At 38.6% G+C, this 25067-nt stretch overlaps 1 protein-coding gene across 12 annotated transcripts in view; it reads left to right on the top strand.

Annotated features, from left to right (window-relative positions):
- Positions 1 to 25067, top strand: part of TCF4 (transcription factor 4) — a 391702-nt gene that overhangs the window by 89000 nt on the left and 277635 nt on the right. The window lies entirely within an intron of this gene.

Below are 25067 nucleotides of genomic sequence, written 5' to 3'. Positions count from 1 at the left end.
GGTAAGGTAGTTCAAATAAAACACATTCAGAAAAAATAAGGATTCTATGAAAAGCAATTAATATCTGTTGGTAAGGAGGTGGCACATACTCGATGTTAACAGTAGACATTTTTTAGAAATTGAAATGTTACCATGGAACCAAAGTATTCCACTCTGTTTGAATAACTGAGGGTACCTACTTCTGGCTGCCTGTTAAGATGAAGTTCATGTTCATTTTACGTATCGTGCTTGAAGCTTCTCATGCTGTGAAATTTTCCTGTCTGTTAAGAACTAGTTTCATAAAAGAGAATTCGTTATTTTCTTTTAACTTGTAGGTACCTTGTATTTAAGTTCCTTTCCTTAACTTGTATGTAAATCACTTCCTCTTTCTGAAGAATATGAGATGTCATAAAAGGACTATTTATAATGCCACTGGTTGCTGTTTTCAAAGCTAGAGTTTTATGTTTACATTTCCCCATACTGTCTGGCTTTGTAATCCTTGTTTTAAAACATTCCAAAATAGCAGCAAAAGAATAAATTGTGAATTGGGTGTATTAGGTTTGTCCGATCTGTTTATTGAGCTGTTTCTTTATCTGGCTACCAAGGACGAGCTAAACTTCTAATCCAAGCTTCCTTTACTTGCTCTTTTGTCCTTAAATGCCACGATAAACTTCAAAAAAATATTTTCAAGGTAACAGTGGGGAGAAATCTATATGAGATGCCCCACAGATAAGTTTAAGGACTTTATATATCTAAATATAATGAAAACTAGAATCCAGTAACATCAGATTTAAGGACATAGGGGTTGGAAGAGGATCCTGGTGAAAGACATAACATCTAACTCCTTTTCTCCATAATGAAGAAATGACAAGTGTGGAGAGGAGAAAAGCTATCATAATTAGTGTAATCTATTTTGTTTAGTTTTATTACTTAGGGGATTTTGAATTCATATGAGAATTGCTGAGGGAAACAATTAAGTTACAACTAACATTTCCCTTGTGTTGTTAAAACCTGTACAACACTATTCATGAGTTGCTACTTCTCTCTGGCCGTTTCTTTTTGGCCAGTTCATGGTTAGTGTTTGGTTTTTGGGGCAGGGGTCCTCTGAAGGGCTGCCCACAATCCACAAAGCCTTTCCCTCCTTCTGCTGAAAGAAGACACAGCTGAAATCAGTCTCGTTGCCTTTTCATGATATGGGGATGCGGGAATCAAAGTCGGCAGGATGAAAGCACAGAAGCTTCCTGTTTCCAGCTGTTTTCCTCAGCGAAGATTTTTTTTTTTTTCCCTCCCAAAGATGATGCTTCCTTTCAAGGGGTTTTTAATCTGCAAACTGTTTCCTCAGTTTATTTCACTACAGTAAAATGTGTTCCCTCTAGGTCATATCTGTCTCTTTTAAAACCCAACCTGTCCTTTTCAGCAGTGTGAGTTGCTACTCAAAAGAACAACCGTGATTTATAAAGTCCCTTTAATAAGGTTCAAAGACCAGTAAACCTTTGCCACTGGAGTTTCGTGGTTTTGGTTGCTTTATTTTCATTTATGAAAAATTTTAGATGTCAGAAAGCCATTGAGAACACTATTAATTTGGCCATTTAATATTTGTAAATAAAGCAGTTAAGAATAAAATATGTTGTTATAGCCTTAAGGTTTGTTGTGTTTTGTTCTGGTTTTTTCTTCCAAACGCAGTATAATGATGTGTAATTTGTTTAATGTAAATGCTTAAAATTAAGGCATGGAAACTGCATAAATGATAAAGTGAATATTAAGAGTGCTTTGATTTATTAAGTAATGATGTGAATAAAAATCTGTGACTTTTTTACTGATGGTTTTTACTTCACTCCTAGTGTTGATGTTGTTCCTAAAGATACATTTGTAAATTCTCCTTCTTTTGGGGAGAAAATGAAATATAAAAGAAGGATTCTCTTAATCACTTGTTAATCATAATCCAAAAAATACTAACTAGACCTTTCACCAATTTCCTGGGATTTTCCAGGCTGCTTGCTTATTGATGATAATCATTCTGTATTGACTTGTATTTATTTCAGTGAGCTAGCTACACTTAGGAAACCCTGGTAGCATAGTGGTTAAAAGCTATGCCTGGTAACTAAAAGGTCAGCAGTTCGAAGCCACCTGGCGCTCCTTGGAAACCCTATGGGGCACTTCTAGTCTGTCCTGTAGGGTCGCTAAATGAGTACCAGTGTGGGTCAAAAATTCCCCGTTTCTCTATCACCTTTTTTTCCCCAAATATCCATATTTACCTCCTAAAAATGGGGAATTTACCAGCAAGAGGCTTCACGTCGTTGCTGTTATTTGAGATAATTCTTTGTGATATAATGGAGCCAGTGGCATATGGAGGAGAGCCACCTCATTTCATTTGCTCTTTACTGCGAACGCTAACATATGCTTTTAAATTGAAGTGGGGTCCCAAACGCCAGTATATGTTAAAAGAATTAAACATTTGAAAAAAAAAAGTTCCCCTTTATTTAGTCCTGTTTGCTGGCTCCTTTGAGGGTGAGAGGCTGATAGAGCTGAAAAACATGAGCATGCCTATTTTATCTGTACTGTTTAATAGAGAGCGATGAAAAAAATGGCAATTAACATATTCAGACAGAAAATCATCCTGGCTGAATGACTCATTAAATAGTCTTATAAACAGGATGTGCTGAAATGAACTGGTACAAAATTTAGTTTCATTGGTCTTTTCAGCACACCACTGCTCATTATCAGCACTTTAAGAAGCAGACTTGTGGGTGCTTAGAGGACACTTAAATTTCTTTTCTCTTTATTTTTTTCTTAAATACTTCTCCCCTCCTCCACCGTTTTCCCCTGCCGTTCCCAATTCTCTGGCAGGCTAACATCACCGGTCTACATGTGAAATGTTATTAGCAAAGTTTAGGGTAGGAACTCTGGAGTTTCATCTAGGTCAGGAGTCCCTGGGTGGTGCAGAGGGTTAACATGCTCGGCTGTTAACTGAAAGTTTAGCGGTTCGAGTCCACATAGAGGTGCCTGAGAAGAAAGGCCTGGTGATCTCCTTCCAAAAAATCAGGCATTGAAAACCCTATGGAGCACAGTTCTGCTCTGACACACGTGTGGTCGCCGTGAGTCAGAGTCAACTTCACGGCAGCTGGTTAGTTGTTCCCAAACCCAGTTGACAATCAAAATGTATCTGAAGGTTTTTTTTTTTTTAAATTAACAGAAAGTCCTGAAACTTCTTTCACGAGATTTTGATTCAACAGGTCTTGGATTGGGTCAGGGAGTCTGTATTTTAATAAAAACTCTGAGGGGGTTTGGATAAGTGGCGAGGCTTGGGAACTAGCCACTGATTTGTCCCCTCAGAGTAAAACTCCCTTCCCCAGGTACCTGATACATGGCCATCTGGCGTCTGTCTCAGTGGTTTGCAGTCCTGGCTGCACATTAGAATCACCTGAAGAACTTAGGAAACAAATCCTGATGCTCGGTCCCACCCCCAATTAAATTGAGGCATTTTAAAACCTCCCCAGGTGATTCTAATGTACAGTCCACTTTGAGAATCTCTGTCCTACAAACACAGATGGAGCTAGGTTTAGCTGAAAAAGTCTCTGAGTTTTCTTTCACGAGGTGCTAAAACTTTGCTCTCGTTTGCTGAACTTCAACCTATTGCCTCTACTCTGCTAAGGCTCTCAGCATTTACTGATACCCTGTTCTCAGGTGGGAATATAATGTTCTGTCCGTATGTTGTGGCAGATTCCTGTTTCCTCCTACCTGAGTGCCACATCTGTGATGTGCATATGTGTTGAGATAGCGTGAGCACCCACAAAGGCTGAGTAATAAGGATGAGGAGCAGGATAGCAGTTTAGCAAAGGAAAGGGAACCCATCTGTGGGGTCCCTATATACTCCAAGAACATTTCTGAATAAGTTTCTTCTTTAGGAAGTTATGACATTAAGTTGGACCTTTTCTTTGCATTGGCTAATATTAGTATTTCTTGGACCTGTTCTGTCAAAGTGTTTAAGATCAGCCCATAATTGAAGATACAAACATTAAAAAAACAACTTCATTGTTTCCAGGGAAGGAGGGAAATTTACCACAAGAATGATCTTGTAGATAGGTACATTGGAACTATACTACCCAGCTGCCCAAAGATGTTTAAGCATTCTCTAGCTTTAAGGGGCATTTACAAATTGAGGCACAAAGCACCGTCACTTCATGGGGCTCATTATCATGGAGAAACTTGTCATCTGTAGCAAAGAGTTCTCTGCCATCTTATATGTAACTTTTCAAATGCTAAAACCCCTTAAAGTTACTGAGGAAAGACCTGTTTCAACACCAAAAAAAACCCAGTTGCCATTGAGTTGACTCTGACTCACGGCGACACCATGTGTGTCAGAGCAGAACTCTGCTCCATAGGGTTTTCAGTGGTTGATTTTTCTGAAATAGATCTTTAGGTCTTTCTTCCAAGGTGCTTGTGGGTGGACTCGAACTGCCAGCTTTTTTGGTTAGCAGCTGAGCATGGTTAACCATTTGTACCACCCAGGGATCCCTTTAAACACCAAGCAGGTCTTTAAGTTGGTGACAGGAGTGGAAAGTAGACTCAAGCTCCTGAGGTCTTGGGGGCATCATATCTCTGATGGTGGGAGAAAAAAACCCAACAACCCCCCTTCCCTACCGCCCCCCACCGCCGGCGTATGTCAGGATGATTTACGGACTCTTCCCACTTTTTATGTATCCTGTGACAGAGTCCTGTGGTAGACCAACTCTCATGGGGGTAAGTCTAGTGCTCATAAATATGTCTAAGGTTTTCGGAGGAGACAGAGGTCCAGAAATGTTTCCTTAGAGGAGAATACAGCTGCCCTTGGCCGTAACACCAGCAGCTGTATGCAGGTGTCAGGACTCTGTCTGGTCTCCACTTGTGTGGCAGGAGCCCTGGACTCCCCAGTTAAGGGAGGTGGTCACGCTTTAGAGTCTGGACTTGCAGCCTGGGTAGGACCAAGGCACTCACTCTCAGAGACTTGCAAACACAGTGCTGACACTTATAGGACCCAGGCCTATAAGTCTTGCACCCTAGATGCCTCACTTGCCTCACCCTCGATGCCTTACTTGCCTCACCCTAGTCCCAGACCTGGTAGGGAGCAGCAAAAGTAGGGAGAGCCATTGGTAGTTTAGGTTTTCAAACACCTTATACTCTGTTTAATATGGCTGATAAAAGAATCTTCTTGCAAAAATACCTTGGTAGACTCCCAGGAAAGGAAACACCTTTGTGAGCCTGACTTGCAGGCAGTGCCCACGGCCACGTGTGTCACCCTGGTGGAGGATAATTGTCCTATTATTTTTTGTCAGTAGGTATAACAAGTGGGTAGTGCTTTGCGTATTCCACTGTGATGAATTAATTTTGTGTTCATTGTAGTAGCACCGATCATAATGAATTAATTTGGTATTCATGGGGATGTCAGAGTTTTTTTTTTCCCTCTTCGAGTTTCATGTAGCTTTAGTTAATGGACACTTTAGAAGTGTAGTACATCCGATCCTATTCTCAAATTAACTTCTCATAATTCTCCCTCCCCCATACTGTGAGGTAGTCTGTTTTTTTAAAAAAAAATTTGATGTTGAAATAATTAATGTTTTAAAAGCAACAGATTAACATGTTCCCTGCTTTTATTATACAGAATAAGGTAGATGGTTGTAACAAATATAACTGCCAGGTAAAATGATATAATTAATAGCTGTATATTTTAGTTTGGATTACAAAAATCTAAGCTAAGTGTTTATAATTTGTAGCTTTATCGAAGACAAATATTGCATCCCCTTATGCAAATATTAAATAATGAAAAAACTGCATGCCGTATATAATGGTTTGCTCTTTTAATTTCTTCTCTCTTCTTTCCTTCACAGACAAGATTGATAAACGTATGTGCATATATTATTTATCTGTTCATGTAAGGAGGACACATAATTGGCTATTAGATATGGTAATTGCATAAATATATCTTATTCAAACTCATTTCCTTTTCTGTTTATAAAATAAATGTTTTAGTTAAATTGGAATATATACTGAAATAGAAGTGCTTGATTTAGGATTGAGAAATGAGGTACCCAAATAAGAATCAGACTAAAAGCTGGGAAACTTTTTGCAAACTTGTGCTTTAACCTGTATGCTTTCTCTTAATTTGTTCATCATGTTTGCTAATTATTGAAGATATTTTTAATAGAACAAGGGTTTCCTTCATCACTAACCCACCTGCTTGGCTGATTTGCTCCCACTGGGAAGACACAATGTTGCTGAATTTTTTGAAAATAGATTTTGTCCTTATGAGCATCAAGATGTCATTTCAGGTCTTTAAATTTAAACCTCGAAATGGTGTCATCCTCTGCATACTCCCTTGTGGCTTTCCTTTTTTTTTTTTTTTTTATTAATTTTACAGCTCCTGTTTGGTTTGATTTTGAGCAGCAGCTGTATTCCATTCTAGGCTGCTCTGTTTTGGCAGTTGATGGTTCTTGTGTGTATTTTACCACTTAGAGTATACAAAGAAGTTGGGACTGTGTTGCAAATGGAAAGGGCCATATAACTGGGTTGCTGTTGCTTTCATTATTTTTGTTATTATTGCAACAGATTGTATGGTAATATGCTAACAGAGATTCATGGCTTCATGCAGCAAGAGGAAATGTTGGGATGCAGGAGAAAACCCATGTTAAAACAAATGTCTGTAATAATAAGAGGGAAACAAAACTAAAAAATTCAAAGCTCTAAGAGAATTGATTCTTGTGTAAATATTTTTATTAACATTTGCTATGGTTTGAAGATCTGGAAAGTAATTGTTTATGCATTTCTGGAATTTAGATACGTTGTATGCCTATATGTGCGTAGTGGTTTTTGGAAGGAGAGTCTCTCTCTCTCTCTTTTTTCTTTCTTTTTTTAGTTTTGTGTTTTTTTGTTTAACTGGAACACATAGCTGTTGAATATGCAATGAACAGAAAATTTATGGAGGGCAGAATTATGATTATCTGAGGGAAGTTTAATTACTTTTATAATTTAGATAAGCTTCATAATTTATTGTAACACACTGTACTTTGGCACAATTTGTAACAATTATAAAGCACTTGAATTTAGGTTCTTTACTTGGCAGCTATAAACAGAGTTAGCTGTATGAAAACTTTGAACATTACTTCCCTCTCCTGCCTTGCTTTTGTTGCTCCCGTTTTCATTTACCACATCTCTGGGTTTTATTTCCCTGGAAAGCATGTATTATAGTACAGGAGGCTTGTGGTTGTAAACATAGGAGGAAGCAGACAAAGAGGGGGCATGACGATATCCATCAGTGCCTAAACCAAGGAAATGGAAAAATAGGGGAAAGCTCAGATGATGCCTACAGATGATTCCTGCTTGAATTAAAAAAAAAAAAAAAGATCTCACCACTCACCTCCGTGCAAAGTGCAGATCCTGAATAATTCAAACTGTTCAGAAGTTCAGTCTTTTTCTTTTTAATGAATATAAATTTCTTTTCCTAATTAAAAAAGAACAATGTAAAATAGATAATTCTCTTAGGTCCGGATTATAGTGCCGTTACAGAAATTGCTGCCTATTGTACAATTTTCTAACATTTCTATTTTCTACAAAATTAATCTTATTTTGACCATTTTCATCATGACTTGAAATGTGTATTTTCTTTATCTGTTGTATTGATAATGAATATAGTGATTGGAAGTATAAAATATCCAGCAATGAGTTTTGTTTGTTTCTAAACATGTTTGTCCTTAAAAATATATTTGTTTGCAGCCCAGGAATTTTCTGTTCATGTTTTCCTTTTAATAACTCAGCCGTAGAACAGAATTAACTCTCATAAAACCTCATGCATGCTCAACATTTCTCATAATTAAATGATCATAACAGTTTTGTGTAACACTTTTAACTTTCCAAAGTGCTTTCACATCTTTCGAATGTTTAGGTCAAAATTTAAAAAATGAAACAAATTATTCAACAGTTAGAGGTAGAAATAAGTGCCTGATGAACTGCCTCAGGAACTTTTCTACCCCAAACAGCTTCTTAATAGTCCCCAGCTTCCTTGTATGCTATTCCGATGTGTTCCAGATGGGCACTAGGTTCTGGTTTTAAATTCTCTTGTTTTGGCGTAGGTTTTTGATAAGTCACTTAAGAAACTCTGAAACAACTCATATGTTGACTTAAATGAGTCAACAGTCTGAATCAAACAAGTTTTGAATGAATTGGTTACAATAGTAAAACCAGGAGCCCTGAGGTTGAGCTCTTGATGATTAAAGAGTCAGGCCAAAAAATGCACTGATTTTTTTTTAAAAAGAAGGTCAAGGCTCCTGTTTCTTTGAGCTGTGTTGCTTTGTGTCAATTTTGTTTTTTAAAGAAAGACTTCATTATCTGCTTCAGATTTTTATATTTGTTGCAATAAGATACTCCTTTCTCTTAGTATGTATGGGATTGAAAGGATCAGAGTTAATAACTTTAACTGAGATACTTTAAAATAGAAAAAAATGGTTTATTATCTATTTTCCTTTCAAGATTTATGTTCGTACAAAAGTACAATGTTCCTGAATTGAATGTGGTCCTACTGCAAAGGACCACAGGTAACAGAATAATAATAATTCCCTTGTCTGGCGAGCTCGGGGTTGTTTTAATGTGCAGGTGAGTGTGTTCTATTCTGCAAATAAATGTAGTTCTCCTATTCATGTTTCTGATGACTTGTATCCTTAAACCCTTTTGTTCAGAGTATTATTGTCCTTTATCCTGAAAAATGTCTGTGATTGTGGTGTCCTCATACTGTAAATCAACAGGGACTGCATTCAGGGCCTGCTAAGTAGTGTTAGGCAACCCTTTAAATGCAAATACATCAGGGCTAGTTTTAATGTAATTTTAATAAGGCTGAAACCATTTTGAAGTAGACTTAAATCATAATACTAATCTCAAAAGACCATTTAGCCGAGAAAGCCCTTCATTCTCACTAGCCGTTTTTCCTCTATGGATATCCAAACCACCTTTCATCTGATTCCACAGTTTTCATTCAGGATATCTTTTTATTTTTTTTTATGGACTATGTATACAGTTTGTGGTTACTTTATTAGTTGAAGAAGAGCCTGTGTTCGCTGAAACTGTTTCACTTCTATTTCTTCCTGGTTGTGCATTCTTGGCCAAGCTTTTTGTTTACCCCCACCCCCCCCCAAAAAAATTTTTTTTTTTTTTTTCAAATTAACTGCGGTGCTTTGGCCAAAGATGTAAAAATCCAGCTGTTGATGCTAAGTAATAAAGTTTGGTTATGACTATAATTTACTAGTTTAATAGGGTAATGAATTCAAAGTCATGTAAAAATGAAGAAAACATTTGCAAAATAAAGTCTAAAGTCCAAATGTATTGCGATAGTCTAAGTTCCTTGGTTTGGCCAACTGAAAATATTTAAACATACATGAAGTATATGTTGCTGTTTATATTTAGGTTGATGGGAAAGGTGCAGGAGCATCGGCCTGGGGAAATAAAATTGGATTAGGGACCAGCTTAACAAATGATCACAGAACTGAAGACAAGAATGAGGTGGGGTTTTCCCATGTGACTTCCTGTCATATTCTCTGCAGAGAGACAAAGGAGTTTTGGTCTTTGGATATTCATGTTGATTTATAGATTAATTTTCTCACATTTCTGCATTTAAGAATTGTCAAGGTGGGGAGGTGTATGTACTAAAATCTATACTTATTCCATTTGTTAGTTTTTAATATACATCTTATAATTCACAAAGCAGTCACGTATAGTTAAAGTTACTCCACGCTTCCTTCTGAAAGAGTAATTTAGAACAGTATTTTTTAGACTTTGTTTCAAGGCATGCTAATAGAAATTTAGTTTTGGGCACATTCTGCCTTAAATGTTGTAAAACACCCCAAGAGGGTGATACAGTTTGTAGTGATTCCCAAACAGCTTTGACCATAGAGCCCCATCCTCATGGAATACCTCTCATGAGGAACATTTTGCAGGAAACAATTTTGGGAAATACCAACTTAGCCCGAGTTTTATTTTTTTTTGTTTAAGAGCTTGCAAGTTGGTGGTGGTATCTAATTTCTTGTTTTTTAAATACTGGTCACTAATCCTTTCACTTTATTTAGGAGAATTCCCTAGGATAACTCATGCTAACACTGTTATCTAGAAACACTACTAGGAATACAGGAACAGATCATGAGATCAACTACCCGAATACTTTAACACCAAACACTAGCTGTATCTTAGCAGAGATGGGCAGCTGTGTCAGTGGGGATAGGAATTAGCCTCTGTTCATGGCAATCTCAGAGACGCCTCTTTTTTTTTTTTCTTCTTCTTCTTCTTTCAAATTTATGTCTTTCCTCCTCTCACCTTATCAGTTCAGTCACAATGGTGACAGCAGGTGCCGTTGAGTCAGCTCCGATCACAGCGGCCTAAGTATAACAGAACAAAATGTTGCCCAGTCCCTTGCCATCCTTATAACAGTAGGTATGTTGGAGCCCATTGTTGCAGCTTCTGTGTCAGTCCATCTTGTTGAGAGTCTTCCTGTTTTTCTCTGACCGTCTACTTTACCAATTGTGATGTCCTTCTCCCTGGGACTGGTCCCTCCTGATAATGTGTCCAGAGTAAGAGAGACAAAGTCTCGCCATCCTTGCTTTTAAGGAGCATTCTGGCTATACTTCTTCCAAGACAGATTTGTTCATTCTTCTGGCAGTCTGAGTACAGCAGACCTTGAAAATGCACCTGGCTTTGGAGTCAAGGCAGGTAATGTGAACGTGAGCCAGGTAAGGTAATAGGAAGTTGTCTGGGGCAGCTGGAGCGTGCAGGCCCAGTTTGCAGACATTCTGTCAGCATCCCTAAGAATCCTATGCAGGGCAAACAAAAAAATTTGGGGGCCACCAGCATCCTGTCCTTGGTGTAAAGGTAAGAAGTCAAAAGAGCTGAGCCCTAAGCCTATTTTTTCTCCCTACATTTTGTTTTTATTACAGCCTGTCCGCTGAATTTACAGCAAGTAGAAAATAAACGGGGTCTTGTTTTGATCCAAACAGTGATGTCTAAACGTTGTACATGATATTTGTTGAAAGGAACATATGGAAATATGTTTTTGGAAGCTTCCATCAGAAAGAAAACACAAAGTTTAGCCCCACAACTTTTTTTTTGCCACAACAGCAAACTACTGCTATAGTATTAAATAGACTTTTTATTGTTTAAAATATACATCCAGAAAAATCTAAAAAATTAAAGAAAGTGCATGTCAGTGATTTCATAGCAGAATATGAACATTAGCTAGCTGCAAACAGTGTAGACATGAAAGTTAGAAATACTATCAAGTATACAAAGGTTCTAGAATCAATTCTTTAAAGACATTCTGAGACATTGGATATCTTTGCGTTAGCTTGGACGTTGGTTTCTCCTTCAGTGTTAATTATTGGACTTGATGCCATTTGATGTCCTGTTCGCTTCTATGAAGTTGGGTCTGAGATTATTTTAGGTCTGAGATTGACATGAAAGGGAACTGCTCCCTAGATGCTTTCAGGGTGGAAGATGTTATTGATTTCTCAGCTATACTATGACTGTACAGAAGTACGATTTGCACCAATCAGAACAAATGTTTAACAAGTCTGACTGTAGAAAACTACTTTGCAATTTGAATTTCTATGATTACAGAATTCAGATAAGCTTCCTTTTGATTAAACACTGCCTTCAACCACACATACCCATTTTCTGTCTACTACTTTGTCATTCTATTTTTTAACTTTACTTGACACATGAGAGTTTCAACCCTGCGATTCTAAAGTCCATATGCATGACAGTGTGTCAGAAACCGAGGAACAGATTCATCAAAGGAGTTATAAAGCCCATTGCGTGTCGTTTTAACACCAAGGTGTAAACGGAGCCCATTAAACCATTAGTTAAGTGGTAATAGGGAGCAAGAGCCTGATTAGATTACAGAATCTTCTGTATGTGCACGCGGTATGTGAAAACATAACACTTGATCTTCACCACAGTGCCACGAAGACTCAATTAGAGGACTGGTATGTGCCCAGATTTGGGGACATAAAGGGCAACTGGATTTCGAAGGAATGATGGTAAAGAAACACCTGCAAAAATCTGCTTTTCTGTGCAACAGACTGGGTAATTGCATATGCAGATGGATAGTTAGGGATATAATTACTTGATTTGTGAACACGAATGCCCTTTCAATTGTGTGAGTGTTGAATTTTGCAGTGACAGGTGCGTGCGGATTGCTGTGTGTGTATCCTTTGCACCCCTGTTTAAATATTTGGCTTGGAGTAGATCTTCCATTCATTCTCAGTGTAACTGCTCTTCCTGGCTGATGGTCTAAGGGAATTGTTGTAGCTCTTAATGTCTCTCCAACTTTTTCTCATAAATAATAACCTTAATTTGAAACCTTGACTAAAAGAAGGACTGCATGCAGGCATGTGGTGTAAGGGCTTACGAATTATGCACAGTAATTCATTTTTTAAAGCTGCTGGATGTATCTCATTAGTTTTCATTGTTTTCTCAAAATAAGGAAAACTATTAACCAACATTACAGACTAATAGCCTGGAATTTTTTCCCCACAATCAACTGAAGTTTAATGGAAATTCATCTTTTGAAAGACTTCTTTTTTCCTCCCTGCTTTTTCCTAACCACCTTTCCATTAATACTTTTGAGACGTCTTCTCTCATCTTTCCTAACCAACATTCTTAATCATTGCCTTTCTGTGTCAACATTTCTATATCGCACTGAAGATGTTCACAGAAATACGGGAGCAGTCCAAGATAGATTTTTTTTTTTTCAATTGAAGAATTTGTTAAACACTTACAGGGAGGGGCCAGAGCATCACCATTGTTTCTTTGTCTGGCTTTATGGGAACTCTGGATAGAAGCATTGTTGTCTACCTTTAACAAGGTTACATATATGCCAGAACTACATAGCAAATTATTAAATCTTGCTTTGTATACTCAATTTATTTATTTTTAACAATTGGAAGCTTCTCTATTCTAAATCAAATTGTAGCTAAATTCTTTTTTCAGAGGAAGATTAATTGCAACAGTTGTTAATATTAAATAATACTACTTTAAAAGACATGTACTTTTCACTTCTACTTGCATGGTTTTCTGCTTAGTACCTCAGTGATCTCATTTAATCTGTCAGACAATATATATTAGTACCCCATTTTACATATGAGGAAACTGAGACACAACAAGATTGAATATGTTATCTCTGCCATATAGTTAATAAGTAGAAAGGGATTAGAGCCTAGAATATGTGCCTTTATGGTCAGTTTTTCTCGTTTCGTTGGAGTAAAATTTAAAAAAAATGGAAAATAATTTTGAACCTGCCTAAAAGGAACTAAATCCATATTTGTTCCAAGATAGGCAAAATAACCACAGAAATCCCATTTTGACCGTCTTTGATTTGAAACTTCACGAGTCTTCAAAATAGAAGTATTTTAATTTCTAGAGATTTCCTTGTGCTTACTGATCTTCTGAGGCACATTTTCCAAGGAAGATGTTCTTTACACTTTTTGACTAAAGAGGTGGAGATTAAATTCTAGCCAGAAAAAGGTTTGAAACTGTTCTTGCTGGTTCTTCATGCCTCATTAAAAAATATATGTATGTGTCGTGATATTGTTGCTGCTGCGTGTGAGGAAGAAGCTTGCACGCTTGGCTCAAATAATGTTCAGAACCACCTGCTTTGAATGTGGTCTGATTGAATCAGATGACGGCTGCTTTTCATCACCGTGTCGGGATTGGGATGTGGGGGAAGTGTTTTGTTTTGATATCTCACATGTGCTTAGGTGTTAGTGGTTTCAGGTTGTTTAAGAACAGGCTCTCATCACTGAGTGTTTTTGAATCCTGTGGGGGAGATCTGAAAGAAACCTTGAATATTTCTACGTCTGCTTGAAAATTATGTTCTCTTGTGTGGTGTGTTTATTTGTTTTCAGGATGCAGATTGCCTTGTGGAAAATGGCAAATCATTTTCCCTCACAAAGGGTTCTTTTCTTTCTTTTTTTGGTATTTAAGCTATGTTTCCTAGTCCTTTGTGAGCTTTGATGTCAGTACATTAATACTACTAGATTCTGTGGAGTTCTTGGTGCGCTGTGGTGCACTTTTTTTCTTTGAGGGTGATGGTTAATATTCACCCTGATACTTGCCTGCTACTTGAGTTCTGAACATTATTACCTCCTCTTTGATTGTAGCTCTGTGGGCACTTGTAGGCAAGGCATCTCTCAAAGAACCTTTAAAGAGAGATTACAACTCTCTGTCTGCCATCAGAATATGTGCGTGTGGGGAACGAGGTGTGTATGGAGGTGGGTGGAGAGCTTGTTGAAAAATTCCGATTCCTCGGCCCTTTCTGGAAGATTCTGATGCAGCACCACTGGGAGGTACCCAGGAGCATATATGTATTTTTAACTGTGTTCCAGACGACTGATACAGTGGGTCTGAGGGTCAGTCCGATTAGGGAAACTCTGACTCTCATTGAGACTCCGATATTTCTCAAAGTGGGTACTCCTGCATCCTAAACTGCTAGGTATTTTTTAAGACTGCAGATTCCTGGGCTCCACTGTGTATGTTGTCCCAAGGCCAGCATCTTTAATGTGCTCCCTTTGGGATTCGTATTTCCACTAAATTCTGAGAACCGCTACAGAGATTCTAAGTTTAAGAACTAGTGGAGCCAACTGGAGGATTACTAATCATGGTTCTGATATCTGTACGATACACGCAATCCTCAAAATAGCGTACAGGTGTGTTTGGAAAGCTTGTTTTGTAAAGAAAGTCTTTTCTCCCTTTGACTTCTCTTATTTACCCTGGAGCCACTTTTCTAAATTAAAAAGAAAAGGACAATGACAACGACAAAAGGTTCCCCAGGCATACTAAATCTATGGGAAGCCAGAGGAGCGTTTCCCTTTATTTTACATTAGGTCAGTTGTTTGACCAGCTTGTTGCTCGCTTTGTCCTCCAGTCTTCTAACGTGAGAATGTGAGATTATAACCATTAAAGACTGGAGGATCAGTAGGGTCATACTCCCAGCCCTGGATAGTCTTTCTGACAACGAAGTTTGAGCCTACATTAGGTGAGCATATGCATTTATCTTGGTACACATCTTTCAATTCTTAGCCCAGCCCAGTGGCCCCATTGTGCATTTTTCTGGCCACTACTCCTTTCTTCTCTCCCATTCTCAATAATTTCAGAGAGCAAAAACTTGTAAGAAAGACTTTTTAAAACTAGTCTCACTCCTGTTGGTCTAAACATGGCTCTATAATGGAGGGCCAAGATATATTTTTAAATACAGACACGGGGGGAGGGGAGGGTGAAGAAAGCAAGAAATAAGTGTTTCTGAATTTTTGAAAATTGCTAGGAATAAGGACACCTAAAGAGAGAATATGTCTGTTCCATTTAAACTCAAAACCATGCTTGTTTTGTATATCAGATGATAGCCAATGAGAGTCTAGGGGAAGAAGAATTTTCATGACCACAAATGAACGAAGAACTTTATATTTTTTTGTTATGAGTGATAAATATTGAGAATAGTTTTGTTTGCTTATGCCAGTGTAGTTCTATAACAAATCCTTTCAAATGGGGTGCAGAACCATCCATGGATGTTTGTAAAGACTTGGCAAAATTATACATAAAATAAATCGTCCGTTTGATTTGAACAAGTTTTGCAATTATTTGTGGCCTTAGCAGGGACTTTTGAAGGGTGCTGTATATACCTAGCAGCTGGTTCTCCTTTTTTTAAGAAAATGGAGAGCTTTATACACAATCCCTTGAGTAAACCGGTAGTAAACTATGTTATCAGGTAGTTGAGTTACACCATTCCAAATCTGTTTTTTATTTTAAAGGGGTACTAATTTTTGAATTTCATCTTATGAATTTTTTGTATGTTTCAAATTAAGTTTGTACCTCATCTTTGTGTATTTTTTCATAGATCCCTGAACTCAGTGTTTTAGAGAAATAAAGCATATAATGATAAAATAAAAAATGTATAAAGCCCTTATTGGAAACAATGCTTTCTTTATTATATTGTGGCTTGTAATAATATGCCTCCATTGACATTTTAAAAATTGCTTTTGTTCAAAATTATTTTATCAAATTTCACAATTTTTGCTGACATTCTCTTTTTTTTTCATTACAAGGATCCTGAGTTTTAATGTTGAATACATCCATTTATTCATTCAACAAATGTTCACTGAGCTCTTAGCAAGCCACTGTTCTAGGGTTAGGACCACAGATACCCCGTCAGAGTCCTGTCCTCTTGAAGCTTTCATCCTGCTGAGGATCACTTAACAAGCTCACCAACCAATAAATAGATAATTCCAAAGAGTGATAAATATTGTGGGGAAAAAATGGAGCCAGGTAAGGAGCTAGTGAGTGTAAGGGGTGAGTAGGAACTGGGGATGCTTTTGTATGTAGAGTGGTCCAAAGAGGTGATGTTGAAGCTGAGACCCTGCATGATTATAAAGGTTTGAATCTTGGAGATGGTGTGTATTAAGTGTGCCAGGGATGTTTGAGGACAGAAGCACAGGTCCTTAAAATCATTGTGCATGAATGCAGTTGAAGTTTATCAATTTAGGTGATAGATAGGAAAAACAATTTACAGAAGTATTTACATAGATGCATATTAAGGTTGAAGATATCTAGAATACACTATTATACACAGGTGTTCTAATTTCTGATCCTACGGTAATACAATATAAGATAAACCGTGTCCCATAAAACCAAAAACCAGTTGCCGTTGAGCCAGTTCCAACTCATGGCAACCCGGTGTGTGTCAGAGCAGAACTGTGCTTCATAGGGTTTTTAATGACTGATTTTTCAGAAGTAGATCACCACGCTTTCCGCGATACCTCTGGGTGGACTTGAACCTCTAACATTTCTGTTAGCAGTTGAGTTTGTTAAGCGTTTGCACCACCTAGGAACTCCATGCCCCATAAAGAGCCAAATTAAAGTTCATATTTCCTGTGAGAAGGCAATTTACCATTTAATATTAAGTAGATTACAGATTGTATTTGTTATATGTACTACCTACCTTAAAGTTGAAATATTAAATTATATGTAGGTACTTTGTGGAGAACTTCCATTTAATCTTTGTGAAATATATTTCATCCCTTAGCTCTGTATGCATAGTGTGTATGTGTATGTGTGTTTTCCCTCAATGGAATCATCCGTTTATTTATTCATTCTACATACATTTATTGGGTGTGAAGAGATATTGACCAGGTGGAGGAATGGCATAGAGATAAGATAAAAAAAATCAAACGCATTGTTGTCGAGTCGATTCCGATTCGTAGCAACCCTGTAGGACAGGGTAGAACTGCCCCATAGGGTTTCCAAGGCTGTAATCTTTACGGAATCAGACTGCCACATCTTTCTCCTGCGGAGCAGCTGGTAGGTTCAAACCACTGACCTTGCGGTTAGCAGCCAAGTGCTTTAACCACTGTGCTACCAGGGCTCCTCAGAGACAAGACAGCCAGGGGTGTATTGAGTAACAGTGTGGAATCTGATGAATGGGAATAGCAGCACAGGGTAACAGGAGAAAAGAAGATAAAAGACATTAAATTCTAAAGAACACACTAAAAAAAACCCCAAACCCGTTGCCCTTGAGTCGATTCCAACTCGTGGAAACCCTATAAGACAGAGTACAACTGCCCTATAGGGTTTCCAGGGAGCGGCTGGTGGATTTGAACTGCTAACCTTTTGGTTAGCAGCCGAACTCTTAACCACGGTGCCACCAGGGCACAAAGGACCTTATATGCTAGGCTATACAGAAAGCAGTAGGAAGCCATTACAGGTTTTTATATGGAGAAGTGACTGCTGTCTATGACTTCACAAGGTAGGTTGGAGTGGGATAAATCAGGGAAACTGATTTTCAGGTCCTTGTTAAGAAAGGTGGCAGTCAAAGAAAAAAAGGAGGGGGAGAATTTTGTAGAGGCCGAAGTAGTAGAATTGAGCACAGGTCCAGTGAAGTGTTTTTGCTGATGGAGAAGATCCAGATCTCTTCTTATCTCTCACTACTTTGTTAGACTCAGTCTTCAGTGAAATAAAACAGGTCTTGCTTCCTTAGTGTATCTTGAGTTAAAGCCTTCCCCTTTGTTATATGGGCCCTGGCTATTTCACCTTTTCCCTTGCCACACCTTGGAATTCCCTTCTTTGTGCTTTTCAACCTTTGAAATTCTTCTTACGTTCTCTTGAAATCCTGCAGTGGCTCTGAAACTTTCCGTTGAAAGTTCCATCTCCTTTTCAAAAATATTTCAGCAAGCAATTTCTTGATGTTTATTAGTTATTTGTAGCTTAAATTTAACTACTTGTAAATATTAGTTACTTTTTAGGGTTTCCAAGGCTGTAATCTTAACGGCAGCACACTGCCACATCTTTCTCCTGTGGAGCAGCTGATGGATTTGAACCCTTGACCTTTCCGTTAGCAGCCAAGCTCTTAACCACTGTACCACCAGGGCTCCTCCCTCTTTACCTTACTTGTAAAACCAAACACGTTGTCCATCGAGTGAATTCTGACTCATAGTGACCCTGTAGGACAGAGAAGTGTCCCATAGGGTTTCCAAGGAGCGACTGGTGGATTGGAACTGCCGACCTTTTGGTTAACAGTCAACTGTTTAACCACTGTGCCACCAGGGCTCCCCTCTTGAATTTAAAAAAAAAAAAAAAGAAACCAAACCCATTACCATGGAGTCGATTCTGACTCATAGTGAACATTAAATACATAAACCTACTTCTGGGTGGTGGGGAGCGGAGATGTATCGTTTAATAATTTAGGATGTTTTCAACTGCAGTCGAAGAAACCCCTACTCAAATTGGCTTGGATATAAGGAAATGTATTAACTCATGTAACCTATTCTAAACCTGTAGCAGTTTTCCTCCTATGTGTACTGGCTTCATCCTAGGAATGATAGGGAGATTCTTGCTGCAGTTCTACCCTGATGTCTATGCATCACCCCCAAACAGATAAATATCCAGGGAAGGAAGGAGATGGTCTCTTAATGTATCTTTTCCCAGGAACCCAGTGGCAGACATGCCTTTGTGTCTTAGTGCTGGCTGTTACAACAGTCACTGTCCAGGGACAGGCAAGTGCTGTGATTGGCTAACAGTACTCAGGGTCTACCTTTGGAACTGGAAATGAAGTCATCTGCTCCTTATTCACTTGGGGAGGGGTGGGTATGTGAAATCAAACAAACAAACAACAGCAACCACAACAAAACCCTGCAGGCTCCATTAAGAAGGAAGTAGAGGGAAGTGGATATTGGGTAGACAAAACTAATAGTGTCATTGCATCCTTTGATAAACTAATATTCTGAGTAAAATAGACTAAATGGTGTTCGTATTTTTATAATCCAGCTAAGTTTGTGTTATTTTCTTAACCACAACACACAGGAAACACTCTTGTGCTTAAGTCCATGTGAATGAACTTTTATAATAGATTTTCTATCCTTGTGAGGACTGATCTCCATTACTCCCCTCAGTTTACTTTTGGATCTCCTGTCATGCATAACAAGAAGATTGAGCAACTTGGACTGAACTGGAGAGTTTGCCCAAATTGTCTATTATTTACAACAGCACATTTCCTCATCAGTGGGTTAATTGGCTTGGATAGGCTTATCCTTGATAATTTGCAGGTGTGGCTTATGAAGTACTACGTATCTCCAACTCTTCACATACATCTTGAATTTTTAAAGATTGTCTATGTTTCTGTGTAGCTGAAGGGAAAAAAGTCCATGGAAATGAATTAAAAATGCTTCTCAGAGTCAGTATTACTTAAACAATAGAATTTGTGGGGGGAGGGGAGCATATTTAACCCAAAGGGCAAGTCCTGATCATTAGGGAATTGAGATTCTGAAGGATTGATTTGCTAGAGAGATCACTTTTTCTTCAGACAACCTTCTCCATCCAAATTTGGGGTTCCAACTTCTAAAGATATCACTTCCCTTTCATAGTATAGGAAGAGTGGGTGTGAGGGAGTTTGGAAAGGGGTTAAAAGGAGAAATTCTGGGTTGTCCTCTCAGTTCTTCCAATAATTTGCCTTAAGGACTTAGACCAACTATTAGATTTCTTTGATATATAAAAGTTGTAAGGAAAGATGAAATATTATGTGAAAATGCTTTGAAAAGTTGAAGGTAGTGAACTGTTACAGGGTGTTGCCATGGTGTCTGATTATTGTAATTGAAGCAGAAATTTAAATATTAATAAGACTCTTGTTAATCAGTGGAGAAGTTTCAGTGGAAAGATTTGAAAAAAGCATTGAGTTATAACTGCCGTCTGAGTAAGTGACACAGAATGCCTAATCCGCTTTATGTCTTGCTATCAGCAGATCACAGAAAGCTGTTTTGCCATAGAGGTAACAGTTGTTTTCTCCTCTGTCCTGAGGCCAATGATGGTAGAATATTTATCAAGTCACTAGGGTGCATATCAAAGTGAGCATAAAGAGGCAAATATTTCTCTTTACAGTGACCATAGAACAGATGATTTCCGTCAGGGGATAAGACATACATGAAGTCTGACTGTTTCACTGCATTTTTACTATAGAAATCACTGAGCTTGAGCTTCGTGTATTAACTCCTGTCTGGTCATGTGACTGGAAAGTGTTTCAATGTGTTAAGACTCCTGACCGACATATTTCCTGCTGAATCCTAATACATGCCTGCATATTTGTGAAACGAGCTATTATTTAAATTATGGAGAAAGACACATTGTTTGTAACGTATCAGACTAATCATTATGGTGGACCTCTGGTTTAATTTCGTTGGTTAATGGCTGATAACCCAAAAACAAAACCCACTGCCGTCAAATCAATTCTGACTCATAGGAACCCTATAGGACAGAGTAGAATTGTCCCACAGGGTTTCCCAGCTATAATCTTTATGGGAGCTGATCTCCAGGTCTTTTCTCTCACAGAGCCGCTGGTGAGTTTGAATTGCTGACCCTTTGGTTAGCAGGCGAGTGCTTAACCACTGTGCCACCAGGGCTCCTTTAATTGTGAATAGAAAGGGTGAAAACTCATGAATTTTCGTCCTGTTAGGTTACTTTTCTCAGAATTACAGGAGCTGTTTTGTAACTTCAAGAATTCTGCTAGCATCTTTTGAGGTTTTCCTGTGTGTACTGCACCTTTGCAGGGGCTGCAGACCCAGCCGTCTGATTGACTAAGATTGTACTTAGAGCCTCCTACCTGCCAGGCACTAAGCAAAGCATTAGGGATAGGATGGATAGATTGGAAAGTGAACTAGACATAGTCCTTGTCTTCATGCAGCTTATTGTCCAGTGGGGAAGATAGAGATTTCTTGAGAATCATAAAAATGTAAAGTTCCATCTGTGACAAGTCAAGGGAAGAAGAAGAATGAAACACATGATTCAGGAGGACGTTAATTATTAGTCAGGGAGGGTAAGGAAAGCTGCCCCAATGAAGTCATGATTCAGCTGAGAGTTGGATAGAAGAGTAATCTAGAGCAAACACATGTTCAAGGTTCTGCAGCAGGAAGACCCAAAGGTGTGTTTGAGCATTGTCTGGGGGATCAGGGTAAGTGGAGGAAAGAAAGTGATGGTGTGTGTATGAATTACCAAGTTGGCCTTGATGCCGATAATTAAGAACATTGCTCTTGTCCTAACACCAATTGGAAGCCTTTGAAGTATTTAAAAGGGGAGTGGCATGATGGAGTTTTGCATATCCTTTCCCAAAGACTTCTTTGGCTATGCATTGTAAAGTATACTCCCTGATAGACTCTTGAAGCTCTATCTCCAACTGTGGTTGCTCCCAAGCATACAATCCATTCTGTGTAGTTTGTATGGGATTACTACATCTTCGGGGACAGCTGTGATTGGACTCATCCAGTCAGGGTAATCCCATCCCCACCCTTCACCTAGTGATTAATTTAGGTCATCCAAGCCTAAACCAATCCATGCATGGTATTCCCTGGCTTCAGGGGTTAGTTCTAAGATGGCCCAATCAGGGCAGAGTTTCAGGAGGAGATTGCTCTTTTGTAGACTAAATTTCTCCCAGCAAAGGTGAAGCACATAGATCCAGCAATCCTAAAACCACGAGAGTAGCCAACTTTAGGGTGAAGTGGACGTGGAGATGGTAGAGTGGAGAGTTCTAAGGAACCTAATGTCCTGGCTGACATGATTGAGCCACTGGATATGTCCACCCTAAAGCCTGTCTTTTCTCTGGACTTAACTGCTTTTCTGGGCCAGTAAATTTTCTATATTACTTAAGGGGACTTTAAATTGGACTGCAGCTTAAGTTACCTTATCCTGTATATCTCCATTCTGAGCTCCAGACCCACAAATTAATTTCTTTTGCAGGACTTTTATACTTGTATGAGCAGTGGTTACTTGGAACATAAAAAGTCTAAAATATACTCTTCTTTGACATCCTGCTCCTAAACGTGCACCTGCATCCATCTCCTACTTTCCCACATCAAGTTAGTTGCTAAGCCCTGTCCATTCTATTTCCACAGTATAATCCTGCATTGTCTGTTATCTTTATTATTACAATAGTGTTTTGCCTTCTAACTAGTCTCTTTGTCTCCAAGTTCTCACTTTAATAACCCCTTGTCTCCTCTGCTGCCGTTTCCAAAATGCACATAGAAACCTTTCACTTTTATACTGTGGTGCCTGCCCAAAGCTTTCAGAATAAACAGTAAACTTCTTAGCACTATGTACAAGGATATGTCTTCTTCTGACCCTACTCAAACTCAAGATTTCTTCATCCTCTACCCTGCAACTTATATACCCTGTTCTCCACATTCATTGTGTGCCTTGCCATTCTTGCATGAAGAATGCTGCCTTCTGCTTCAGTGCCTTTGCACATGTGCTTTTCTGTCTTTGGAAAGCTCTGGGTCTTGTGAGGTGGCCAAGCTTTGATTAGGCAGAAAAGAAGTGATGATGCATTACTAAAATGGCAAACACCCACTGCCACTTAAAGTCACTCTTTGTACAAATGTCTTCTTGGATCTAAGACTGCATCTGACACCTGTTGCTGCTTCCTGGATTTTCCCATCCACACCTCAGACCTTAACCCTTGGCGACCAAACTGTCTCTGCTGTATCCCCTGCCTGTAAGCACCGCATCCATACCTGACACCAGCTGTTGACAGTAGTCATTACTGAGCTAATGCCAGAGACTTCATCTGAATCTAAGAGGTATCCCAGCTCCTCCCAGGCTCAGACTCCATCACTGGACCATCCACGGCCCAGCCCACCATAGAATAGTTGGCCTTGGTGAAGGCAGATGTAAGAGGAACCGTTGTTTTGAAGATTATTCGTAACCTTTCCCACCACTTAATTAAGCACAAGTCTATTCCCTGATACAGTGTAGTATAATGGGTAATCCTTGAAAGCACATATTTACAGAATGTTGAATTGGATGTTGAAAGGTAAGGTAAGGGTGATAAGAAATCAAGTATATATTTATTAAGGAGAGTAAGATGAGTGGAGGAGCAAAACAAGGGACAGTGAAAAAATTAGGATGGGGCGAATTGGACTGCTTGAATTTTTCTTTTTAAGGAATAGCTTTCTGTGTTCATGGAAATACCTATTTGATATGCTGAGAAAAAAGAAATCCAAGTGCCCTTCACTTTTGTAAGCTGACTAGTTTTTTGTGCGGAGGGCAGAAGCAACATAATCACTGCTTTGAAGCTTAAACTGGGATTCTTGGTTGATGACTTAACATTGTGAGGCCTGACTTTCATCTGTGTAATGAGGATAAAAAATCTACCTCAGTAGTGGTCATGAGAATTAAACGAGACTATTTGAGTAAAGATGTCTCACAAAGAGTGATTGTTTTCATTGCTGTGGTGGTAAATGTTTAATAGCCAGCTCTTCAAAGAAAAATAAAACAAAACATTGATTTGTTATGGCTGCCAATTTCCATGGTGTAAATGTTCCCACCATGGCCAGTTTCAAGTTATCAGTGTGAGAGCACTGAACATAGACTTGGAGATGACTTCACCACTGAGCTAAAAGGGTGTCTGGGGTGAACATAGACTTGGGAAGATACACACATAATGTAGTTCAGCTATCTAGCACACCACTGGTTCCTTCTCCTTTCTGCATTAGATTCCAGAAAAATCCAGGTGTTTTCTTTTTAGCAAAATAAATCCTTACCCCCTACAACCATTATGTTAGAGTTTGATTTTAGTCACACCTGTATCATGGTTAACAGAGAATCAGTTACTGAATTAATAGAAAGAGTGAGAATAGTGTGAGATGAGAGATGCTGAGCTGTAGCAGCTTATTCCCTTAAATTAAGCATGAATCTTTCTCTCAGGCCCCCTTGAAATTTAACATCACTGTATCCTGAATAGATGTTTACCTGTGTTTTATTGACTATGCAAAGGCAATCAACTGTGTGGATCATAACAAATTATGAATAACATTGCAAAGAACAGGAATTCCAAAACACTTAATTGTGCTCGTGAGGAACCTGTGCTTAGACCAAGAGGCAGTCATTTGAACAGAACAAGGGGAGACCGAGTGTTTTAAAATCAGAAAAGGTGTGCATCAAGGTTTTGCCCTTTCACCACACTCATTCAATTTGTACGCTGAGCAAATTATCAGAGAAGCTGGACTATATGAAGAAGAACATGGCATCAGAATTGGAGGAAGACTCATTAACAACCTGCGTTATGCAGATAACCTTGCTTGCTAAAAGCGAAGAGGACATGAAGCACTTATTGATGAAGATCAAAGACTACAGCCTTCAGTATAGATTACACCTCAACATAAAGAAAACAAGAATCCTCACAGCTGAACGAATAAGCAACATCATGATAAACAGAGAAAAGACTGAAGTTGTCAAGGATTTCATTTTACTTGGATCCACAGTCAGTGCCCATGGAAGCAGTAGTCAGGAAATCAAACGAAACATTGCATTGGGCACATCTGCTGCAAAAGACCTCTTGAAAGTGTTGTAAAGCAAAGATGCCACTTTGAGGACTAAGATGTGCCTGACTCAAGTCAGGGCATTTTCAGTCGTCTCATATGCATGTGAAAACTGGACAATGAATGAGGAAGACTGAAGAATTGATGCCTTTGAATTATGGTGTTGGTGAAGAATATTGAATATACCATGGACTGCCAGAAGAACGAACAAATCTGTCTTGGAAGAAGTATAGC

The sequence above is a fragment of the Trichechus manatus genome, unplaced genomic scaffold (assembly GCF_000243295.1).
Source record: "Trichechus manatus latirostris isolate Lorelei unplaced genomic scaffold, TriManLat1.0 scaffold00063, whole genome shotgun sequence".
Classification (NCBI taxonomy): Eukaryota; Metazoa; Chordata; class Mammalia; order Sirenia; family Trichechidae; genus Trichechus; species Trichechus manatus.
This window is presented reverse-complemented; position numbering and strand designations above follow the sequence as displayed.